General features: G+C 37.6%; 1 long non-coding RNA gene across 1 annotated transcript in view; it reads left to right on the forward strand.

Moving 5' to 3' along the window:
• Window positions 1-213: 213 nt before the first annotated feature.
• The window catches only part of LOC122916990, a 47,735-nt gene continuing 23,140 nt past the window's right edge, over window positions 214-24,808 (forward strand). Inside the window, exon 1 of the long non-coding RNA XR_006386346.1 lies at window positions 214-286. This is a non-coding gene — a long non-coding RNA (uncharacterized LOC122916990). The remainder of the gene's footprint in view (window positions 287-24,808) is intronic.

Below are 24,808 nucleotides of genomic sequence, written 5' to 3' on the forward strand. Positions count from 1 at the left end.
GAAATAGGAAATATTGTTCAGCACTGACTCAGGGATGTCTGAAATCGACAATATTTTAAGAATATTTCAGAATGTAAATAATGAATACTGTTTTTCTGAAAAGAAATAAATTGGAAAAAAAAAGAATCCCTATATTTGACTCTGAACTTTTTTTTTTTTTTTTAAGATTTCTCTTAGTAGAAAAGAAGCTAAAGATCAAGATCTGGAAAGAATAACAAATCTCTTAGTAAAAAAACAGCCAAGAAAATTACTGCTCTCCTAGCTCAAAGAGAAACATTAATTAAAGGTAAGACAGAGGCAAGAAGTAAAATGGAGAACTTGTAAGAGTAAATTATATTATAATTAACACTTAGTAATTCTTCTAAATTTTAGAGCATGACTGTCTTGTTGTAGAGGCCCTAAAATTAAAGTATTTCTGCAGGAAGCCTTTGAAATCCCTATAAATGACTTTTTACCTTTTTTTTTTTTTAAAGATTTTTATTTATTTATTTGACAGAGAGAGATCACAAGTAGGCAGAGAAGCAGGCAGAGAGAAGTAGGGGGGCAGGGGTAGCAGGCTCCCTGCTGAGCAGCAGAGAGCCCAATGCGGGGCTTGATCCCAGGACCCTGAGATCATGACCTGAGCCAAATGCAGAGGCTTTAACCCACTGAGCCACCCAGGCTCCCCGATTTTATACCTTTTTATAAAAGTTCTTTTCACCCCATCAGATTCTCTGCTCAAGATCATATGATACAGTATATATGATCTGTAGTTTACAAAAATGGGAATGGATTTAGGTAAATCTGACACTACCCGGTTATTTACAATGACATCAACTGGGGTGGGGTGGGGGCGGGGGAGGGTCTCCACTATGGAAAAATATTCTTTATGTGTGATTATTTGAGCTCCAGAATTATGCATCTTTGTTTAATCATTTCTGTGAGAAAAATATCTCTCTGATTACTGTTTTTAAATCACAGCAAACATAGATTCCAATATGTATACAAAATTGTGTATGTGTGTTTGAATAGGGAAGTCAGTTGGGAAGAAGGGAGTGATGCAGGAAGGATTTTGAGACAAGAACTATATTATATTATCCTCTTCTTGTTTCTTCTGATTAACATATTTGTATTCTATTACTCATGGCCATAACTACATTGAATGCATAATAGAAAGATTCTCACATGTTCATCCAGCCATAAGAACAAGCATGAGACAAATTACCACCAAGAACCTTTGCAGTTTGTGTCAGGGAAGAGAAATACGTGGAACTGGGAAGAAGTCTCTGTGATCACATTTGAATTTTCTCAGAATACCTTGTGGGTGGGGGATGTTTCTCAACTCTGTGCCGAAGATTTAGAATCTGGATGTGGTGGGGGACTAGAGAGATGGGATCTTGGTTCCCACCCCTACCCTTCCACTAGAAATATTCTGTTTTACCTTCCTGGGCTAGAGTATAGGGAAGAATCCAAAGTTACCACAACAATTTGTAGACTGGTAACAAAGGTAATAGTGTACTGGGCGGGGGTGGTAAGTGAGGATAAGGATCTTCATTGATCTTTCCCATTCATGGGCATAATCACTAACCCTATAGCTTGGCTGGAGGAGACAACCAGTAATGAAGTCATTACAGAAATAAACTTAGTAATCCAATGGAAATTGGCTAAAAACATGAGCTGAGAATTCACATATACATGAAAAGCAAATGACTTTTAAACACATGAGAATAAACTAGATCTCTCTAACAAAGAAAATAAGACAAAATAAAACTATAGTGAAATACCATTTTCATGTGATTAAGAACCGAACATTTTATGGTTCACTGGACAGGGTGCCTTATTGTTGGTGGAAATGGAAATTGATAAAATTTTTAGAAGTCTCTTTGGACATATCTACCAAAATGTAAAATGAACATGGCAAAATTTATAATGCACACATACCTCTAAAGCTTTCTTACAGATGTAATCACCCCAAACTGCAAAACTGTATGTACAATGATATTTATTACAGCACAAATACAGTTTGGAAGAACAAAAGAATACAAGCGATCTAAATGTCTGCCAATAGTAAAACGCAGTAATTAAGAAGAGGGATATTCTGATAGGTCTAATTTCTAAGATATTTTGCTAAAGGAAGTAATATAGGTACTGGAACCTGCAGATACTTTGTCACTCTTCCTCATTCACTGCCCTCAGGCCTTTCCCCCATATAAAAGAAACAAAGCTCTCCAATAAGCCGGACTCATTTCAGCCTCAGGACCTTTGTACTTGCTATCTCTTCTGTCTGAATGTCATGATTTTCACATGGCTGGCTTCTACTGGTCTTTTACATTTTAGTGCAGATCCCTCTTTAGAGAGAACTTTGACCTGCTAGTAGCCATATCTCACTGAAGGAATCAGCCTCTTTTGCTGGGAACTGTGTGATATTACCAATATGTTTGTGAAATGGAGTCTGTAATAGCTACAGTGCTCCAACTCCATCACTTGTGTTGTTATCTGGGTTGATTTTCTTCATAGGACATAGCACTACTTAAAAACATCCCATTTAAAAAATTGTTTTATAGGTTTATTACCAACCCTTCCCTTTTGCACATACTCCAACTTATTAGGATTTAAGGTCCAAAAGGACAGGAATGTTGTCATGTTCATCCCTATGCCTCCAATATTTAGAGCTGCGCCAAATACAGAGTAGGTTCTCTTTCTCTCTCTCTCTCTCTCTCTCTCTTTAAGATTTAAATTATTTATTTGAGAGAGAGAGAGAGAGAGAACAGGGAGAGGGACAGAGGAAGACAGACAGACAGAAGAAGACAGAGGAAGAGGCAGACTACCACTGAGCAGGGAGTGCAATGCCAAAGGCAGATGTTTAACCAACTAAGCCTCCCAGGCACCCCTAGGAATAGGTTCTTAATAAATGTTGAACAAATGGGTGAATTAAAAAAGATTCCCATACATGCAAAAAATATTTCTGGGAAGTGCCCAGGAAAATGTTAGGCTGTTTCTTCCAGGGGAGGATCAGGAAGGAAACTCTTGTTCTGGTTTCATCATAAGAGAGAAACTAGATGAGACACCATGCCTGACCTAGGTCTGCTGATAGGTAAAGAGGTATTTCTTTGCCCTTGCAGGACCATCAGTATAATAATGCCTCCTTAATAGTCTTCACTTTATATTCTTGCAGGAACTTCATACCTGCTATAAAGGCAGAATTGTCACCTCACATTGAAAATCAAGGAATATTCAGAAGCCATTTCACAGTTCTAAGCCTACCTTCTCTAGGTGGATTGGGATTACTCAAACCGTATCTCCAAGATTTCCTTGTCGTTTGGCTTCCCATTAGGTTCTACCATGGGATTGGAATATTCCTATATTCCAATACTGGAAACAGTTAAGAGAAGAGGAAGGGTTTATCTCCTTTTTTCTACTTCCTGTGAACACTCTTCAATGATAGCCCAGAATAAAAGTTGGCTACAACTTCTACCCTTCTTCCAGCAATCAAAATTTCTTTCTCACCAAGATGCCTAGTAGGAACCAAGCTTGGCAGTCCTCCTAGGGGGCACATAGGATCCCCTTACCAACTGTGCTACACTTCCTGTGCCCTGGGAAAGCCCACTGGTCTATGCGCCTCCTCCAGAGTTCATGTGCTGTGTGGAGTTTTCTCCCAGAAGCCCAACCACTGTATCTGTAGGGTTCCTCCTCCTCGCTCAAAGATTCTGGTTAAGGGCCTCTTCCCTAAAATCTCCAAGCTTGAGAGTAGTAGCTGCTTCCTACGGTCAGTCATTAGTTTCTAGGCACCTCAGCATCTTCCCTTTGCTCTTTCAGCCTTCCAGCTTCTGCATAACCAGTTCCCTATACAGCTAACCCTCGAACATGACACATTTGAACTGCATGAATATACTTACAAGCAGATTTTTTTCAATAAATACAGTACATTACTGTAAATGTATTGTTCCTTCCTTATCATTTTTTAAGTGATATTTTCTGTTCTCTAGCTTACTTGGCTATGAGAATATAGTATATAATACATATAACATACAAAGTATGTGTTGATTGTATTATAGATAAGGCTTCAGGTCAACAGCAGGCTATTTGTTGTTAAGTTTATGGGGAGTCAAAAGTTAAAAGTGGATTTTCAACTACACAGGGATGGACACCTCCAAACCCTGCATCATTCAAGAGTCAACTGTAATTCTAATTATTATAATTTTTGTTTCCTTCCTGGAACATCACCAGGGCAGTACTTACTCTGGGCTTTCTTCTCTTGGTTTATACTCTTCTCCTAGGTAATCTTTATTTTTCTTGACCCATTTGTACCTCTCAAAATCATAATCAACTTCCTTCTACTGTCTTCATCTTAGAGTCTAATAGACACCTCAAAATTTATCTTATTAAAAAAAATGAATTCCTGGGACACCCATTTCTTCCTCTTCCAGAATTCCCCATCTCAGTAAGTGGCAAATTTATCCATTCATTTGTTCAGTCCAAAATCCTAGAAGCCATCCTTGCTTCCTGTCCTTGCCTGACTATTCACAAACAATCTATCAGTATGTCATCTTGACCCACCTTCAAAACCACACACCTGTCTATCCCTTTCCATCTCCACGTCATTATCCTAGTCTGGGTTATCATTATCTACCACTGGGTTATCATTATCTGCCACTTTGTTTCCTGTACCTGCCTTCTAAGTTGTTTCTATGTTTTAACTCTCCCCTTCCTAGATGTTCTTTTTTTATTTTTTCCCTTTATATTTATTTATTTATTTTAAAGAGAGAGAGTGTGAAAGTGGGGGGAGGGGCAGAGTGAAAGGCAGAGAGAAGCAGATACCCCACAGAGCTTGGAGCCCTACGACGCAGGACTTGATCCCAGGACCCTGACATTATGACCTGGGCCAAAACTAAGAGTGGGACGCTTAACCAACTGAGCCATCCAGGTACCGCTAGAATTTTTTTCTATATCATAATAGTCATAATAATATTTTTATATTAGTCATAATATATTTTTAAATATATTTTTAAATTTTTTAATTTATATTTAAATATAAATAATAAATATATTAGTCATAATAATATTTTTAAAATGTAACTCACAGTGAAAATTAAATCCAGACTCCTTATCATGGCCATATAGGATCTGATGCCTGCCAGCACTTCCAGACTCCTCCCTACCACTAACTGCTGGCACTAACTGTGCTCTAAACACAGAAGCCCCTTTTCTGTCCCATACCACATGAAGCTCTTTACAGACTGAGGTCCTTGGAATTCATTGCCTCGTTGACCAGGAAGTTTCTTCTGTTGGTTGTTCACATGGTTGCAGTTATTATATTTTCAGGGAGGCTTTTCCTCACCACCAAATCTAAAGTAGCTTTCCTCCCCTAATTTTTTTTTCCATGACAGAGTCCAATTTATCTCATTCATACTCTTATCTATAGATTATTTTTGTCCTTTCCTGTGTTTGTTGTCCAGCTACGTGGAGGAGGGGCCTTGTTATTTACGGTTGTAACTCCAGTATTTTCAGCACCTATTCCCTAAAAAGTTCTTAGTGAATATTTGCTAACTAAATTAATGAGTCAATGATTTTGGCATCCTCTAATTTAAGACACCCCAACATCCAAGTCCTGAAAGAATATTTATATAAAGTATATAAATAAACCTAAAAGGTTTATTATTTTTGGAATGAAAATCTATAGGATTAGATTTGTTTTGTCTTCCATCTACTCTCTTTTGCTATTACACTACCTAGGAAATTTCTTGAAGAAAAGAAGTTTATAGGACCAAGACTTGATAACATGACTGGAATTTCCTTTGGATAAATTATATATAAGTCAAAGATGAAAATATAATAGAATCTAAGAGATTTTAACAACACTGAGAATCATGCCCTTTAAAAATAAGTAGAACAAGATGAAACAAATGTTTTCAATAGATGTTCAGGTGCTCTTCCCTAAAAATAACACATGTAACCACAAATCAATGTTTAAAGCCAGATGGTTAATGAAGGCCAGCCAGGAAACTCCTATAATTCACCGTAATGATTATAAGCTCCCATTATATGGTTATAAGTATGGCTATAAGCTACCATTATAAACCAAACTGCAGCATGACACACTGTATCTATTTCAAATAACAATAACTTGATTATCTCATATTTTTCAAAGTTAGAAACTTAATTTACAAGAAAAAAATATAAGAAAGCCCTATTGATGAAATTAATCATCCTCAGTCAAATGGAAGGTGGCTTATATTTTATTAACAAGACCTACTCAAATGTCAGATGCCATCAGAAAGAAACCCATACTCAAACCCAAATAAAAGTTAAGATCTTTCAAAACATGAAAGAAGCTTCACATTATGGTTGAAAAGAAATGTTTTTCCCTCAACTCTTTGATGTCTTTATAAATAGGAGCCTAGGAAAAGAATATTCTGTTGAACAAAGTGCTTTAGGAACTCTGGCACTATAAATAAATGCTAGGGATGAATTTTACTTTAGTAGTGAGAGCAAATATGTATTTTTACCTTAAAGTTCACCTTGATCTCAGAGAGGTAGTCTGAAAAGGCACTCCAAGTTAACTAAGCAATATGGTTAGAAGCACATTGCAATGTAGACCATTGAATATAATTTATATGGCGTTATTCTGCCCTTGGGAGACATGTTACACTGGGCCATCTTCTCTTGAAAGGATAGGATGCTCAGGATTAAGTATTGAGAAAGCAAGGGCCTCAATACCTATCCTCACTTCCGTCTAATTTGAAATTGACCACTCCTACTGTATATGCTTGGAATACAAACCATTATGATTGATGTGTACTTTTGATACGTGATAATTTTGTTATTCTTATTAAGCTACTATTTGCTCTTAGGAATTGTGAAGCATGTTTCTCCCCAAAATGTGACAAGACTATAGACAGACATGCTTGGACAAATTCTATTCTTATGTAAGATTTCTGAATAGGGACACCTGAGTGGCTCACCTGGTTAAGCCTCTTCCTTTGGATCAGGTCATGATCCCAGGGTCCTGGGATGGAGTCCCATGTTGGGCTCCTTGCTTCCCCCTCTGCCTGCTGTTCCCCCTGTTTGTGCTATTTTAAAAATAGATTTCTGAATAGCTGTCAGCGATGTTTACTGAGGACTGGAGGTTTATTTTTTGTATTGTGTAAGACAGGGGGTGTCTTTGATCTGGGAACAAAAAGAAAAAGTTGAGGGTATGAATACTACCTCAAAAATTGGGGAATTCAGTAAATTTAGCCATCTTCCCCAACTCAGTTCCCCATTTGCTGGTAGCCAGGCCTTCATTATCCAGAGAAGAAATTAAAGGTCTTAAAAACAATATCAACTCAAAAGGAAGTTCTAAAGATGCTGACATCAGTAACTTGTCAAGTAAATAGCCCAATCTGATGATGCTACAATGAAATTCACAATCTATAAGACAAATTAATAAACTCAGTACTAGAAATTATGAAAAGACAATATATATCCTTGTGAGAAGATAATAATATATATGCATATATAATTATATCTACAGTCTTACAAAATATGAGAAGATAACAATAATAGAAGACAATCAGGAGTTATCAGACATTGGAAGCCAGCATATAATTTGAAAGATAGAAACCAAAACAAACAGATTTAAAGTAACTTGGAGATAACAGAGACTACAGGAAAAAGGAAACCTAAAAATAAAAACAAAACAGCAGTAATATCTACAGAAATGAAAGATCATGTAAGCAAAAGCAAGAACAGGTTGCTATAATAAAGAGTCAATCCAATCAGATTATAAAGAAGAGCTTTTACAAATGAAAAATATTATAGTCAGAAATGAAACCCAGAAGAGTTTTCAGGAAGACTCTTGAGAGAAGATTTAGACAATTATGGAGGAGAGGTTGAACAGTGATTACACACATAAAAAATGAAGCAAATGAAAAAAATTGTAACTCCGGGGAAAACAAAGTGTTGTGTAGGCAAAGAATGGTGCTCATAGTTTACACTATGTCTCCCCTAGAAATAGAATTTATGTAGTCATAACAATGCATTAATATGTAATATTAATTTAACAAAAATTACAATATAACTCCACTGGAGGAGAAGGAAATGAGAGGACTATACATATGTGAAGAGGGAAAAGAGGAAGGAGAGAGAGAGAGATACATTTTCTCATCTTCTGTAATGGGAAGTCAGTTAACAATGCCAGAAACTGAAAAATTGAGAAGTAGCAACAAAGACTACTACTCTAGTCAGGAAGCTAAATGACAACATAATCAGGTAAAAGGGATGAAAATTATTAATTCTGGGGAGGACAAAAGTTGAGGAGGGGTGGGGTTATGCTGTGTTTCATGCAAACTAGTTTACCTAATAGAGTCTTCCAATGTTATATATGATCACCCTTAACTGCAAATAAAAACTGAAAGGAAAAGGAGAGTGAAGAGGGGGAAAGGCAGTGACAGGCCTCAGAAAAGTGAAGATAGAGGAAAGAGATCTGGGTTGGTGATGGTTTAATGTTAGATCTCCAAGTGTCTCCAGAACTGGTAACACATGGGATAAGATAAGTCAACGCCCACATTGTGAGGTATAGTATGAATCATCTATGGGACTTAAGGATCCTTGGCTGCCAAATGTGTCTTGTTTTTTTAATTTCTGGTTTTGCCTGCACATTGATGGGTGACCTTGGACAAATCAGCTAATCCGCATGCCCTGACAACTTAGCTGTTTCTCATTTATTTTGTGTTCTTCACGGGGTATAGCAGAGAGCTTTGAAGAAGGCAAGCACCCAGAAGCTTCTTCACAGATTATTTGAATTAACTGTTTTCTTTAATAAAATGTTCTCCACACTGAAAAAAATGAAATAAAAAAATAAAAGAAAAAAAGAAAAAGAAAATGTCCCCCATATTTAAACAAATATGTAAAATACGTTTTTATAGAATAATGTGTTTGAAAACTGACAAGACATAGAGGTAATCCTGAGTGATCAGCACATGAAGCTTTTATATAATAACCTAAACACAGCCAAAATATTTTTGAAATTTCTCTGTTGTAATCATCTTCAAATTCAAATCACTTAAAAAAAGTGACTATTTTTTTGAAATTTAAAATAATATATGCTTTTTACTGAAAACCTTGAGAAGTACAAAACACATACAGAATCAATGTTAATCTTACCACTCAAAAATAATCACAAAAGAGTTTGGGTATATACTCTATTTATTTCTCTTATTTACCTACATATGCATGTATACTTTTTACAAATTTGGAAAACATACTGCACATTTTGTAACCTGATTTTTTCAGTTAATGTGCTATAAAATCTCTTCTGATAATTAAATATAATTATCACTATATTTTAATGGCTTCATAGTTTTCAACAGATGTGCAATAATTTATTGCCAGGTATAGCATAATGTTTTCATAATTTGTTTTTATAAATAACATTGTAGTGGATAACCATATGTGAACTTCTGTTCACATCTATTTATTTCAATGGAAGAAGAATTTCAATTTCTAGAAGTTATTTTAATTTCTAGAAGTAGAATTTCTGGAAAAGGGAGAATGTATATTTTTAAAAACTCTTGTTACTACCAGTTTCTCTCCAACTGACTCATTCATTAGCACCCCACATTCTATACTTTTGAATATGCTCAAAATTGATAAAACTTGATTTCTTGAAACACTTAAATTTCTTACTAGATATTCTACTTATACTCTTAGATAACTCTGAGCCTGGAGATCACTTCCTAAAAATCCATCTTTGTATTCCCCAAAACATCAAGAAAAAGTCAATTGGTATTAGTACCGGGTAAATAAGGTCAGTGATCAAACTGGGTAATGCTGTTTGAGTCAAAATAATATGACTGTAAAGTAATAACACTTACTGTGCAGATTGCCAGTAGGTTTTGAAACACAGATATATCCTCACTCATAAGCATAGAGAACAACCATTATAGAAGGGAAATGGAAGATAACGTGGGGCTTCCTCTGATGGTTTCTTCAAATTGGTGGTATTTTTTCATATTATTCAGAGGTGATACTCATTAAAAGAAATCCCAAAAGAAGAGAATGCTTAGATGATGACAGAAGTGCATGCTGGTTAATGTTGTTCTACATAATGAGGCAAAATTGAAGTAAATATATAAAAACAGATGAATAAAGTAAACCTCAGTGAAAAGCCTCAGAGAAAAATAAGCATTGCTTTTTGTTGCTGTTTTTAATTGTCCTTTTACTGAAAAAGAGCCAAATTGGATTCTAAAAGTAGCTCTCAAGAAAAGCTTCCTTCAGCTGCTAAAAGAACGCTATTCAGAAATTGTTCTCAAATTTGTGATGGGAATTCATGGTATTTGCATCAAGGCAGGACAAACAGGAGCCTGACTTACACCTTTCCAGGTCAAGAAAGAGGTGCTTGAAGGTCAGATGACCTATATCAGGTCCTTGTGAAAGTCCAGTTATCTCCATCAAAGAAACTGGAAATAGGACTGTCCTCCCCATAAATCTCTTCAGCCTCAAAAAAGCCCTTGAGTTTCACCTTGCCTGGCTTCTCCAACTTAGGTCATCCTTTGTGATACACTTGGGTCTCCTCCCTCAACACCAGGTCACACAGACTTTCTTCTGTCATTGGTAACTTCTTTGCATCATCCAACTTGACTGCCTTCTAGATCAAGCCAGCCTAAAGGGCTATTGAAAGAAAATGAGCTTGTACCTTGGTGGGAAGGAGAGAGCAGCTGTTTTACTTGCTTTCTGCTGAGCAATGGCAGACTGCACACCCAGAACTCTGTCTCTAAGATCCAAACTTGTGAAGAGATGGGCTCAAAAGATGCCTCTGGTCCTGTACTTAAGACTCTGTGGATAGTGTGGAGACCTCTGAGTTAGTAAAATTCGATCCTATAGTCAAAACTGGGAGATGACAAAGTTTGTCTTCAGTTTAAAAGAGCAAAATAGAGATCCTTCATCACCTGCTTTGGTTCTGGTGCTGTTCACATTTGTTAGCTCACTGAAATCTGACACATTCCAGGGAGGCGAGCTAACGACTTCCGCTTTAACACATAGAGGAACTGAGCAAAAAGAGAGGAAGCGATATATCCAAAGTTAGCAATTTAGTAAATGGAAAAGCCAAAATGTAACCTTGGGTCTTATTAATTCTAAAACCCCTTTTAGCATATCCTGAGCCTGCAGAGAGCACTGGTTAACCTTCTTAACAAGCAAAACATACATTTTTTGAACACCTAGTGTGATTAAAAACCTGAGCAAGACAGTAAGAAAATAGAGTAGGAGGTCTTAAAATCTATTCGGGAAGATAGACTATGTCTATACACCTACCTGCACATTAAAAGAGAACAAAATAAAGGGATGTCATTTTGCTGAATGTCTTTTGTAAATGACCTCACTTTATCTTGTACCTCCATGCTATTACATAATTATTCTTGCTTATGAGGAGTAATCTGTTGTATTCTTTCACCTTTTAACTTAATTTCCTAGCATAGAAAATAAAACCAGGGTTTTATCACAATGGTTAAAAAATCACTCACTTTTTCTTTTAAAAAAAATCTTTTTTATTTTAATGTGATTTGAGGCTTCTAGAAGAGTTGAAAAATATTGTACGGAGTTCACATGTACACTTCATTTAGCTTTCCTTAACGTTAATACCTTACATAACCTGAAGTAAGAGTGCTTATTTCTAAACCAAGAAATTACTCCTGAAACGATGCAGTTAACTACAGACTTTATTCAGATTACACCAGTTTTTCTACTAATGTCCTTTTTTTATGTTCCGGGATCTAACTCAGGATTCCATACTGCATTTTGTTTGTCACATCTTTGGTCTGTCCCAATCTTTAACATCCCCTATGCCTTTTGTTGTATTTTATTACCTTGCGGTTTGGGAAGAATATTTTGTAGAATGTTCCTCAAGTTAGATTTGTTTAATGTTTTCTTATGCTTAGAGTGAGATGATGCATTATTTGAAAGAATACCATAGAAGTGGCCTGCCTGTCATCACTGTGCCATACCAGAGGGTATATGATGTGGGTACATCATATATTGTTGATGTTAATCTTTTTTTTAAGATGTTATTTATTTACTGAGATAGAGAGAGAGAGAGAGCAAGCATAAGCAGGAAACAGAGGAATAGAGAGAAGCAGGCCCCCCACTGAGCAGGAAGACCAATCCTGATATCATGACCTGAACGGAAGATAGATGCTTAACAATGACTGAGCCATCCAGGCACCCCTATTGATGTTAATCTTGAGTAAGGCTGTGTCTGTCAAATTTCCCCATTCACACATCTACTATTTTTCCCCTTTGTAATTAAGCGTTTGTTTACTTATAGTAAGAGATACTTTGAAATTATTCAAATATCCTATTTCTCCTTAAATTTCACTCAGTAAACAGCTCAATTTTGAAGAAAAGGTAAATGTAACCCACAGACAGAAGAACTCCACCCGTGACAACAAAAGCCATAAGTAATTGGTGGCCACTATGATAATCCTAAAGTAGGGAATCTTCAAACTGCTAAAGACATAGCATGTAAAACCAGAGCACCATGAAAAGGACATAAGGAGTGAAACATTTTGCCATTAGTACTAAACAAAACAAAACAAAACAAAACAAAACCTTCCTTTTTTTTTTTTTTTGATAATTCAAGGGGTAAAATAAAGAGATAAATTGTGAAGAGAAACAGAAGGAATTCCAGACAGATTTCATAGTTATCAGAGCTACATTATCATTTGTATTTCTTTCTTTCTTTCTTTTTTTTAGGGGGGAAGGGACTGAGGGAGAGGGAGGAGAGAATCCTAAGTAGGCTCCACGCCCAGCACAGAACTGATGAGGGCTTAATCTCATGACCCTGAGACCATGACCTGAGCTGAAATCAAGAGTTGAACGCTTAAGTGACTGAGCAACCTAGGCACCTCTTGTTTGCATTTCTTAACTCATCTTTGCAAAAGTGAGTTATATGGTTCACAAATGTTTAAAAATCGTATTTTTAGGGTTCCTCAGATCATGTATGTAAAGAACCATAGGCTTTAGGTTTTCTGAGTCATTAAACTTTGGTAGACTATTGAATGCCACTTGTATGATTGGTTTGTTAATTTTCTCCCCATGTTCTATTATAACATTGCAAGACCTATATTTAAGTTACAATGGAAAATATTCCTTCAGAATTTTTTCTGTACCAACTGCCATAGCCACAAGAGGCAAAAATTTCATGAACTCTATCTTTGCAGAATTGACTTGACCCTCTAAGTGTCCCAATGAATTAACTATAGCATATATAAAAGAATATAAAAGAATGTTACTATTAGTTTATCACATAAAAAAGCAATTTGAAATTCATATAAAACATCAAAATACCTATTTTATTAATGAACCAGTTATGTAGTTTTTTTTTCTGAGTCAGTCATATCATCAATATCCAATATGTATTTAGTACTTTCTATGTGCCAGTCACCAAGTTTTCTATACATGTTGTCTCATTTGTCACAGCTTTATGAAGTATCAAGAATTATGAAGGATTTGAGATGTCACTCTACTTGAAACTAACTAGATGGCCTGCCACAGTTTTATGAATGCTGGCAGAAGACATGAGATTCTTGGGTCAAAGATGAAGGACTTCATTATCCATGGAAGTAGCAGAAACCAGAATATCAGCATTTTCTTGGGCCAATTCTCTAAGCTCCAGTTCCCAGAGGACAACAAAGAAGGTTAGGAGACACATGCACATACAGTGGGTTGCATTCTAGGAGAGGAGCCCTGAATGTAGAGAAACTGAATTATTTATTTTATTTTATTTTTTATTTTTTTAAAAGATTTTATTTATTTATTTGACAGATAGAGATCACAAGTAGGCGGAGAGGCAAGCAGAGAGGAGGAAGCAGGCTCCCTGCCGAACAGAGAGCCCGATGTGGGGCTCAATCCCAGGACCCTGGGATCATGACCTGAGCTGAAGGCAGAGGCTTTAACCCACTGAGCCACCGAGGTGCCCCAGGAAACTGAATATTTTGAAATAAACAGTAATCATGCCACTCTTTGCTTCAGAAGGAGACACTTTCACTATCTTCTGAGGCTATTTATTATACAGACATCCTTGAACAAACAGGCCAGAATAAAGGCAGTCATTGCCTCAGCTGGCAGGACACATGGAAATGCAAGACACTCATGGAGAATTACCTCCCAACATGATGTAGATACTATAATTATTCCTCTTACAAATGAGTAACTTTAAGCTTAGAGAGAACATAAGGAGCCATTCAGTGATGGCATAAGGTACATGCTTTTCCATGGGAGTGTGTTACTATTTACGTGTTCCCCACAGTGTCACAAATGGTATAGGAGTGAGGTTTGGCAAAAATACGCACCCAAGATAAACTTTCCATTAGGCATTTTTAAAAAATAAAGTGTGTTTTCCTCTTTGTGATGTCATTTTTGAAATATAAGTATTGGGGCTCCGGGGTGGCTCAGTCAGTTAAGCCTCTACCTTTGACTCAGGTCATGATCTCAGGGTCCTGGAAGAGCCCTGCATTGGGCTCCCCGCTTAGTGGGGAGCCTGCTTCTCTCTCACTCTCTGCCCTTCCCCACCACTTGTGCTTGCTCTCTGTCTCTCTTTCTCTCAAGTAAATAAATAAAATCTTTTAAAAAAAAAAGAAAATGTAAGTATGAAGTTTCATACATAATTTTACATCTACTATGCTCGAGGAGGAAGTACACAAGCCCTGAAATCAGACAATGTCAAGTTGGAATTTCAGCTCTGTACTTACTAACCTCTCTAAGGCTGTTTCCTCATTTATGAAATGAGAATCCCTTGCAGGTTCATCGTAGGAGTTAAATGAGATCACGGGTGTGGTGCTCCTGGCATAGTGTGCTAGCACATAGTAAATGCTCAACAATAGGGAGTAGTAATGATGACATGTGGGAGGACTGCTAGCCAAGTCCCTTCAATTTCTGTTGACCTCAAAACTTGGAAAATTGAATAATAAAATCTGAAAGAGATTTTTTTTAAGACCCGTTTTCCCATGTAAAAGCTTTTTTTAGGCATTGGGGATGTGTCCTATTGAATTTAACCTTTTTTGTTCAAAGGTTAATTTTAAATGTAGGGTGGAAACTCTTCAAGCTGTCAAAGCATGAGCTTTCAGCATTGGAATGGATGTTGTTCTTTTAAAAGGTCTCCTAATACTTTTTTAATGAGTGGAGCAGGATAGCTTGTCATTTTCCCTAACACAAGGTGAATAAAATACAAATGTATGGTGGGAACCAGACACGGGAGGAGCCCAGTAATCTGCACTTGTCATGTGTGTCGTCGTGGTCAACTCAAGGGGCCCTTTGACTTCACACAGGGAGGTGTGCTATGTTAGAGACAGCTCTGTTGATCTTTTATCCATTCACATGGGGGGGGGGTTGGAAGATGAAATTGCATTTTACTTTCACTTAAAAGTTACACCATAGCCATTAGATAAAAGCAAGAATAATTGCCTGCTCAGTGGGCAGGCTGCTACAGAGAAAGAAACGCGCTCATCAAACAGTTGTGTTTTTCAGCTTTGGCAGATGGAACATCACATTCTTTGGTGAATTCCTCCACCCTGTAAAATTTAATGATCTGCCCTCCCCGCAGTTTGTGGAACAAATTATTGTCCACGATAGCTTGATGTCAGTTTGTTTTCGAAAGCCTCTCAACTTTAACTAATAGTTGCAATCCAAATTAACAATAACCAAGGAAGTATGGAAATTATGGGTGCATTCTGGTAATTCACTCCAAACTAAGCTTGTTATCTGCATGAAATACAACCGTGGCTCCATGAATAATTCTCAAAAATGTTGAATTTAAAATGAGCACTGGGTAGGATAAACAGTAGTTGAATAATACTTAAACTCCACCATCTGGTATTCTAGTATTTTAATGTGAGCTAAATTTCTTTTATTAGGTGTTTATTTGAGATTCTTTATGGATTCTTTCCTTCTGCAGAGGGAGCTCCATAAATTGGGGAGGAGAAAGAGTTATGATCCAGGACAGTTTTCTTTTATCGTAGTTCTCTTAAAGAGAAGCACAAGTTTCAGAATCTTAGCCATTTTCCCAAATGGCAACTGAAAACGTCCCGAAAGAATCTCGTCTACATTCAAAATACTTATTTATAAGACACTGCAAGTTTGGTGGATGTGGCGGGAGGGAAAGAGTTACTCAGGTGGTAAGATAAAAAGAGTATATGGTACAGATTAATGACAGGAAAAAGACAAAATGATTAACAGTAGGAGACAGGGCAGGACCAAAACATAACAAATTTACAGCCTTTGAGAGAAAAAAAATAAAAGAATAAAGAATTTTTGAAAAATGAAATGGATGTCATGAAAAGAAGATTCAGTGGGCTCATCATGCTGGGGTTGGGGGTGGGGGTGAGAGAATCAATGTTTTTCACCAAAACTTTTATAGGAAGCTCTCTCAGTGACTTCGTGTGCAATTTGCATGAGAACTATTTTTCTTCTTCCTGTTGTGAGAAAGGCAATATAAAATTACATGGAGGAAGCGGGAGGCAGTAATAATGACATTTACATAGCTCCTTGCTGTTCACTGAAATACCTCCACACGCATTACCTGCTTCAGTAGACACAATGTTCTGTCTAAGCCATCATCCCCACTCTACCTATCGCGAACAAGTGAGGCTTAAGAGTAATAGTACCTTGAGGCCAGTTTTATTTTTCAAAACTCTCAACTTTAGTTGTTATATTTCAAGTCAGCACTAACAAAGGGGGCAAGGATATTCTGGGCACAGTCCAAGCAAAACTACGATCTGCTTGAAATGCAACTTCCTTCTCACTCCACATTTAGTTCTTCTCAATGACTCTGTACCACCTAAAGAGACCTGGCTCTGCCACCAACTGGCAGATATATCCTGGAGTAGTCCCTTAGCTTCTCGAAGCACTAGCTTCCTGCCCTAACACCGATAGACGGCTTCCAGTTTTTCAAAGCACTTGGCATAGGTCACCTCATCTCATGTTAACAGCAACATTTTGTGAAAAATGAAATGTAAGGTAAACATTTCTATTTTTTTAGTAGAGAGAATTTAATCAATGTTGGTAGACGCCTTGCCCAAGATCATGCTGATCTGTGAGCAGCAGGTCTCCACTCGAGACCTCTAAACCGCCGCCTTACCAGGAAATCTGGGTTTGGGTTAGAGGAGGTCTAAGACCTCCTCCAGTTCTATCCTGCCTGACTTCAAAGACTAACTGGGAGAATCTACAGTTATTCGCCCGTCAATAGTGTCTTACTGATAAATTGTATACTATTTGGAATAAAAAATAAAATGAAAACCTAGTTATTAAAGTACACCTCCTTTCTGCAAGGGGTGTGGAAAGAATAGAAGATAACCAAAGCCTCTGTCCACCCTCAAAGAGTGCATGCTGTGGTTTGGGCATAATCTATAAACATCCACTGCCCGAAGAGCACCTCAGACAAAGTGCTTTGGGAGTCAGAGCAGGGAGGGGCCTTCGGTCTTAAACCACAGGATAGGTTTAAACACTTAGAGCCTGGAGCAAGGGAACAGAAGAATGATAACCCACAAAAGCTTTGTGTGCTGTCTATCTTATTAGCGTATCTGCTTTCTACCAAAAAGACATTAGGATGTCTTTTTTTTTTAATAAATAATAACATTATTGTTGTCTTTATTGTTATTCACTATCAACGTAGCCCTCCTAGCAAAATAGTTAGGCAATATTTATTCAGTACCTGAAATACGACTAATAAGTATACTCAAATCCAGAGAGTTACAAATCTAAGAAAGCATGAAAATTTCAGGCACCAGCTTCATTTTTGTATTCAGAGTAATCTTTTCTTTTTTTCTGGTTTTGTGTCTTTATCAAGAGCTGCCAAAAAGTCATTCAAGTGACCAGTTCAATTTTTCTTCCTCTGTGTCTAATTTCTCAAAATACTAAAGTAAAACATGAGAATGAATTAAAAGACAAAAGGACAGAATGGAAAAAGAAACAGAGCACTAAGGCAATTATTCCCGAATGATCGAGGTCCGACAAACTTTGCCACTACCCATAATTGTTCAGTGTTATTAAGTTGTATCCTGTGACATATCCCAAAGCCAAAATAACTTGCCCACTTAACTTATAACAATGCACCTGGTACAGATTTTCTCCATGAAACAAGTAAGATGGATGTCAGAGCAGGCCTTGGAAGATACTGAAAACAGAGAACTCAACAGTGGATCACTCTGACAGCAGATTAAATAAGTAATACATGAGCATCAATTACAAACACTCTTTCCATTTAGATCTCAGGACTGCATCAAACATCAGGCAACTGTGAAAGATGAGGCAGGACCAAAGCAAAAAGGAAATTATAATAATGGAGCTTGCAATACAACTTCATTTCAAATAGCATCTTTCATATAAACTGATATCCAAAGTACTTTCCTGAATAAAATAGTATAAGAAAGTGGACAGCATGTGGTATAAATTACAGAAAACAGTGGTGCAAAGATATTATATGTGGAGCAAATTAAAGCATTCTATCATAAAGCCCACAGCAGTGGGAAGGAGTGTGAAGAGGTACAGCATAGTATGTGATTTTAGATGAGGTGTAAGAAATTGGGACAATTTGGTAAGAAAGCCGTTTTTCTCCCCTCTTATTTTTTTTTTCCCTAAATGAAGTACTTACCATTCTCTTTCAGTAGAGTGCTTTAACTGTGGATTTGATAAAGGTGAATTCTGGGATGTTTAGCTTGAATGTTGCCATCAATCAGAACGAGGGGTTCTGTGTGAGGAATCAAACATCCTCAAAATCTGCTGCATATCTAGAAACGGGACATGTACAGGTGGCAAAATCTTCCTCCAGACATTCACTGCATGGTGGTTGAGAGCAATGGGCAGGAACATCAGACTGGCCCATCCCATCCATACTTGATTCTGCCACTTAAAATCCGTATGGCCCTGGACAATGTGTAACCTTTCTTGCCTCCACTTCCTCATGTCTAAAATGAGAAGTACCGTGCTGTGTAACAAGATTATCATAAAGATTAATTATGAAATTCATGTGAAATGTTTAGCAGACGGTCAGTAGCACAGCCATTTAAAATGTTAACTACTCTACCTATTAGGTATGAAAAGAAGGTTCCCCATAGGAACTCCAGAACCACCAGTGAGAACCTCTAGTTGTGTTCAGAGAGAGTAGTCAGGATTCACTTCAGAGCACTCCCCACAAGGGTGAGCCCCTCACACACCTGCCTCCAGGGGTGCTGCTGCCAAGTGTAGGCATTCCAGGGTATGGCTCTCTGGGGTCACAGGACTTTTGGTTTGTAATCGAGGATCTGAAACAACAGAAAACGGACACTCCTTAAAATCTGGTAGAAGATCCAGAGTAGATCTTTAGTTAAGAGGTTCATAAGGGAAGTTCGGCCACATAAATTCATCCATTTAACAAGCCATCATTGAAGCTATAGAACCAGAGTTTGTCAGCCCCACTGCTTCTTCTTGCTGCCACTGACTCTGTAATTATGCTCTGCTCTGTGGCCTTACCTGTTGCTTTCTGTCAGATGACTTCCACGAATGTCCTCCCTATAAGAGAATAAGAATAGGAATATGGTGTCCACCATTCCTCTGGTATTTGTTACGTATTGTTATGTAGCAAATTAGTCCCAAATTTAGCACCTTAAGGCAACCAACATTTATTATCCCATAATTTCTGAGGGCCAAGAATCCAGAAGTAGCTTAGATTTGTGGTTCTGGCCCAAGATCTCTCAGGAGGTCTCTACAAATTGAGCCTGCTAACCAGGAGTGCAGAATCATTTCCAAGCTCACTCTTGTGGCTATAGGCACATTTCACTTACTCAACATGTGGATCTTTTTGAAGGACTATTCACAATATGGGAGTAGATTTTCCCCAAAACAGGTGATTCAAGAAAGCTAGAGAGACCAAACCAGAAGCTACATTGTCTTCTACAACCTAATCTCAGAAGAGACATACTGTTACTTCTGTGGTGTTTTATTGGTCACACAGACTATCCCTTGTACAATACATCAAGAACGTATAGCAGGAGGCAGGGAGCCTTGGGCACATCTTGGGGGCTGGATGCCACATCCTCTCGTGGGTAGTTATTCTTCAGCCCTGGCCACCCCTAGATGCACTTAGCCTGTTGATGCCAGTGATCCAGTTTGTCTCTACTTCTCCCTTCCATGCTAAACTATCGTGAACTACTGAACGATGCTGACGTTTTCCTTTCTCAAAGCACGTGCCAAAAGATTGACCCTATTAAGGTAGTATGGGTACTTTAATGCTTTTATCTGTTTGTTCTTCCAAGTAAACCTGAATATGTTTATTGAAGAGCATTAGCTACTAGAATGGAAGGATCAGATATCTGTAAGTGGCAATGCCGCATCTAACATCTAACATCCTCCTTTTATAAGACGCCAGATAATTATGACTATCATCAAGAGATGAGGCTTCAGAGAGATGCTTGCCTTGAATTGTCTTTCTCCGAGTCTTTGCTCTCCATTTAGTCTTTCTTCATTCAAAATAGCTTTCTCTACCCCATTCCCCAGGTGTTCATATTCTCTCTCATGGCCCAACTTCATTGACAACTCCTTCAAGGAGCCCCCTCTGATCCATCATCCCTCCCTTCTCTGAGCTGCATTTACATTTTGTCGTGTATTTCTTTTTCTGTTGTTTACCCATTGGAGAGTAAGGGGGCACACGCTACCATTGGTATGAAACTTTGTAAAGCGTTAGTCCGGGAAGCCAGTGTGTTAGATGTGAAGTGCCGGGAGGAACCCCACAGGTAAAGAGATTATCAATCACTGATTTTAAAAACACTGCCAATTTCTCAACAACCATGGAAGCGTTCATCCCTAGGATCCTGGGATAACATGTTTTTCTTCTTGGAACTTGGACATGTTTACCTTCCTGCAGGTCCCTGATTATCAGTGAGACAGCGCAGACTTAAAGGTGTTTGCTCAGTGACCTTATGGACTTTCAATCCAAACTTGGCTTTGGCTGAGGACAGTTTAGCAGTTGCCCTGGGGGCAGTGGGGTGGGACTGACCCTGGTTTCCTCAACTTTTACTAACAGTGCTTCTCTGGCGGCTGAAATCCTAAACATTTCTGCCTCTATGCATGGCCTCTTCTCATCTCTCTTTTAATTATAAAAACAATGTAGCAGCTTTCAATAACTTTGGGGAAAAAATACCGGGAAAAACAAAATCCCAGTACCCAAATGCATAGAAAACACTCTGTGTTAACTGAACCTATGTATTCTACATGTTTAGTAAATGGGTTCAAGTTTCCTGACCCCTTTTCCTTGTCCCATTAAAAATTATGCCTACAGCCATACACACACACAGTCAATCCTTTGGTGAGTGTGTGTGTTTATGTGTGTGTTTTGTGTTAAGGTGTGTTTCCTGATTCTCTTTAACTTCTTGGACACAAAAGCAAGCAATGCGTGACATATGCCTTCTTCCAAGCCTTTGTCCATAGTTGTATAACATTTCACATTGTTCCACCATAATGTTTATATAACCTTTTGGCATTTAACATAAGGCCAAAAACAATATTTCAATGTTCCTGCATAGACTTCATAATTCAGTGTAGGCAGCTTGGTTGTCTAACAGACTTGAGGACAAGTGCTTCCTCTGTCATTCAGTAGTTGTGTTACACTGGATAATTAATTAACCTCTCTGGGAATCACTTTGTCTTTAAAATAAGGTATACAATATCTGCCTCATGCTGTCAGGATGAATAAATGACTTAGAGGATACAAAGTTTTAGTGCTGGCCTATACTAAATGTCCAATAAATTTTAGCTAAAAATAACCCTCATAAAATATAAATGTTTATGTGGTATAGTATTCAAGCGGAAAATAAAAACTATTTATGACATATAACTTCTCTAACATATGATGAAATACTATGTACTTACAATCTCTTCAAATTTCAATTTTAAGTATATATCAAATCATTATGTTGTACAACTTAAGCTTATGCAATATTTTATGCCAAATATACCTCAGTAAAGCTGAGGCATAGAATTTAGAAAAAATTCGGGACGCCTGGGTGGCTCAGTTGGTTGGACGACTGCCTTCGGCTCAGGGCGTGATCCTGGAGTCCCTGGATCGAGTCCCACATCAGGCTCCCAGCTCCATGGGGAGTCTGCTTCGCTCTCTGACCTTCTCCTCGCTCATGCTCTCTCTCACTATCTCTCTCTCTCAAATAAATAAATAAAAATCTTTAAAAAAAAAAAAGAATTTAGAAAAAATTCTAATTTCAATAACTTGAATCTGATCCTCATCTATTGTTGAGTGCAGTGGTCTCTAACTAATTATAGCCCTTGTATGTGGGAATGTATTTGGCTGATTCCCCCTGTGTCCTTTTCTTCCTTCATCCTGGATACACATTGCTCCTAGTAAAAACACTCGCCTGCTGGTGTTTATGTTTACACTGAAGATTTCTGTGGGCTGGTCCCTGGGTTTTTCATGTAATAGTCAACATTGCATGCAATATGAAGTAGAATTTCAGGGAAATAAGTGGTTAAGCACCCAGTAAGTGAATAGAGGTTTTGCAGAGATCGAACATGTGTTAATGAGGAAGTTGTCAACTTCACAGTTTCTGTTTGAATCCTTGGAATCAGGGCAACCAGCAGAATGAATTCTGACCATTGCAGAGAGCCAGAAGAGACTTTGGCCAAAAAAGACTTTTGGGGTTTGTTTTGTTTTGCTTTTAGCTACTAAAGCTCTGTAAATAAATAATTAGCACCGATTTACATTTAAAATTTTCAAATAAATATCCATAAATCTGGTTATTAAAATATGAACAATTAAAATATGGTCATTAAAATATGCACAGTGAAATTTTACTAGGGTTAGGCTTTGTTTTGTTCTGTTTTGCTTTGAGATTGGGATGATATGTTGAGCAAAATGCTTAATTACAATCTACAGAACCCACCTCTGCAAATCTGAGCAGAAAAGGAATTGATGCAAGGATATTAGGCAGTTCACAGAACATCTGGGAGGGCCAGAGGATCCAGCAATAAATCTGAACATCAATGAGCAATGGTCAACCACTCCTTTCCTGGCAGAAACACCACTGACAGTTGGCACAGGTGCTGCTCAGAACTGGATTCCAGAAACACTGCCATTTCCTGCCCTCCACCACCTGAACTACCCCCAAACTGAGGTGCATCTGCTCCCTCACATGCTCTCTCCAGATCTGTCTCCAAAGGATAGTTCCTCTGGTTAGAGGAATCTAGGTCACATGCCTGCCCCCTACTTCAGGGAGTTTGAGATTGCAAGTTTTTGGCTTCCTCTTTGGGAAAGGGAGACATAGAATGTGGGAAATGATCACAATGTAAGGAGTGCTCAAAGCTATCAGGTAGCTCAAGTGATGAATATCACAGGGTTAAACATTTTGAGTGTTCTGTCCGCACTGATTGTGGATTTCTGTCCCAGAGGAGAAATTTCTTGCTGCCAATTTCTCAGCTGTCTGGGAGATAGACTCCATATTCCTCAGATCCCAAGACTTTTCAAACCCTTCACTGCCCTAAAGAAAATTTGCCATTCTTCAAATATGTAGCCCTACTTTCTTCATTTCTCCCTTCACAAGCATACCCAATGTTAACATGGGAATCTGAGATGATAAAAATAAAACTGATAAATGTGTGTTTGTGTGTGTGTGTGTGTGTAAGAGAGAGAGAGACAGTGTAGATATGTGTGTATGTGTATTGTGTGTGTGTGTGTGTACACTAGATACAGTGGAGGAACTCATGACCTCACCTCTGGTTTATGGTTAGGTGTAATTATAACAAAAGAGAAAGGAGTACTTTATTTCTTAGAAATTTCATAGCATAGGAGGAAAATAGGATGGATGGGTAAAATAATTAGAAAATACCTCATAATGCAAAGAAAATAAATAATTTCACCATTATTAGGCATGCAATCCTAAGCCAGAATGCTAATTACTCACTCTAATTGTAAATATAATGATTAAAATGGTCCGTGTTTCCAAACAATAACTGTAGAGTACTTAGGTAGTAAGAAAATAACTTTTTTGGTTGTATATTTAGAAATCCTATCAATCTTTGACATACATAGCTTAAAAAAGATTCAGTTTGTTTTGTTAAATCTAATTGTAGGCCAAATAATTAGTTTATGAGGAGAATTAGTGAAGATATGGCAAGGTAATCATAAACAAGTCTTGAATAACTGATTTTACTAATGATGAGTTTCTCTCTGAATAATCTGTATGCATTGGAAATTTTCTCTAATACTATTTAATATATTTTATAATACCTTTTAAAATTACAAATATAGTATGCTCGGTGGAAAAAACTTGGAAATACAAATAAGCTAGAAAAGAAAATCTTATCACCTCTTATGTATAGTTAGTCCACTTGGGCTGACTATTAACAATTTACCACAGACTGGATGGCTTAAAAACAGAAATTTATTCTCTTTCAGTTCTGGAGACCAGAAATCCCTTTGTCAATGTACCGGCCAACTTGGTTCTTGGTCAGACCTCTCCTGGTTTAGATGGCTGCTTTCATCTCACAGTGTCCTCACATGATTCAGCAAGAACAGGGTTTCTGGTATCTCTTCTTACAGGGCACTAATCCCATCATGACCTGATCTAGCCTCAGTTAGTCAAAATGTCCCATCTCCAAATACCATCTCATTGGAGGTCAGGGTTTTAACATATCCAACTTGGTGGGGGGGGGGGGGAGACACAAACATTCAGTCTATAACATCACAATTCAGAATATAAACCCTCCTGAATTTCCATTCTGTTTTTTGCATAAGAACAAAAACAAATGTTGTAAAAAGTGAAAATATACTGATTTGCAATGCACTCTTTGCTTTTCATTTACTATATTCTGAGAATAA

Source organism: Neovison vison, chromosome 1 (assembly GCF_020171115.1).
Source record: "Neovison vison isolate M4711 chromosome 1, ASM_NN_V1, whole genome shotgun sequence".
Lineage (NCBI taxonomy): Eukaryota > Metazoa > Chordata > Mammalia > Carnivora > Mustelidae > Neogale > Neogale vison.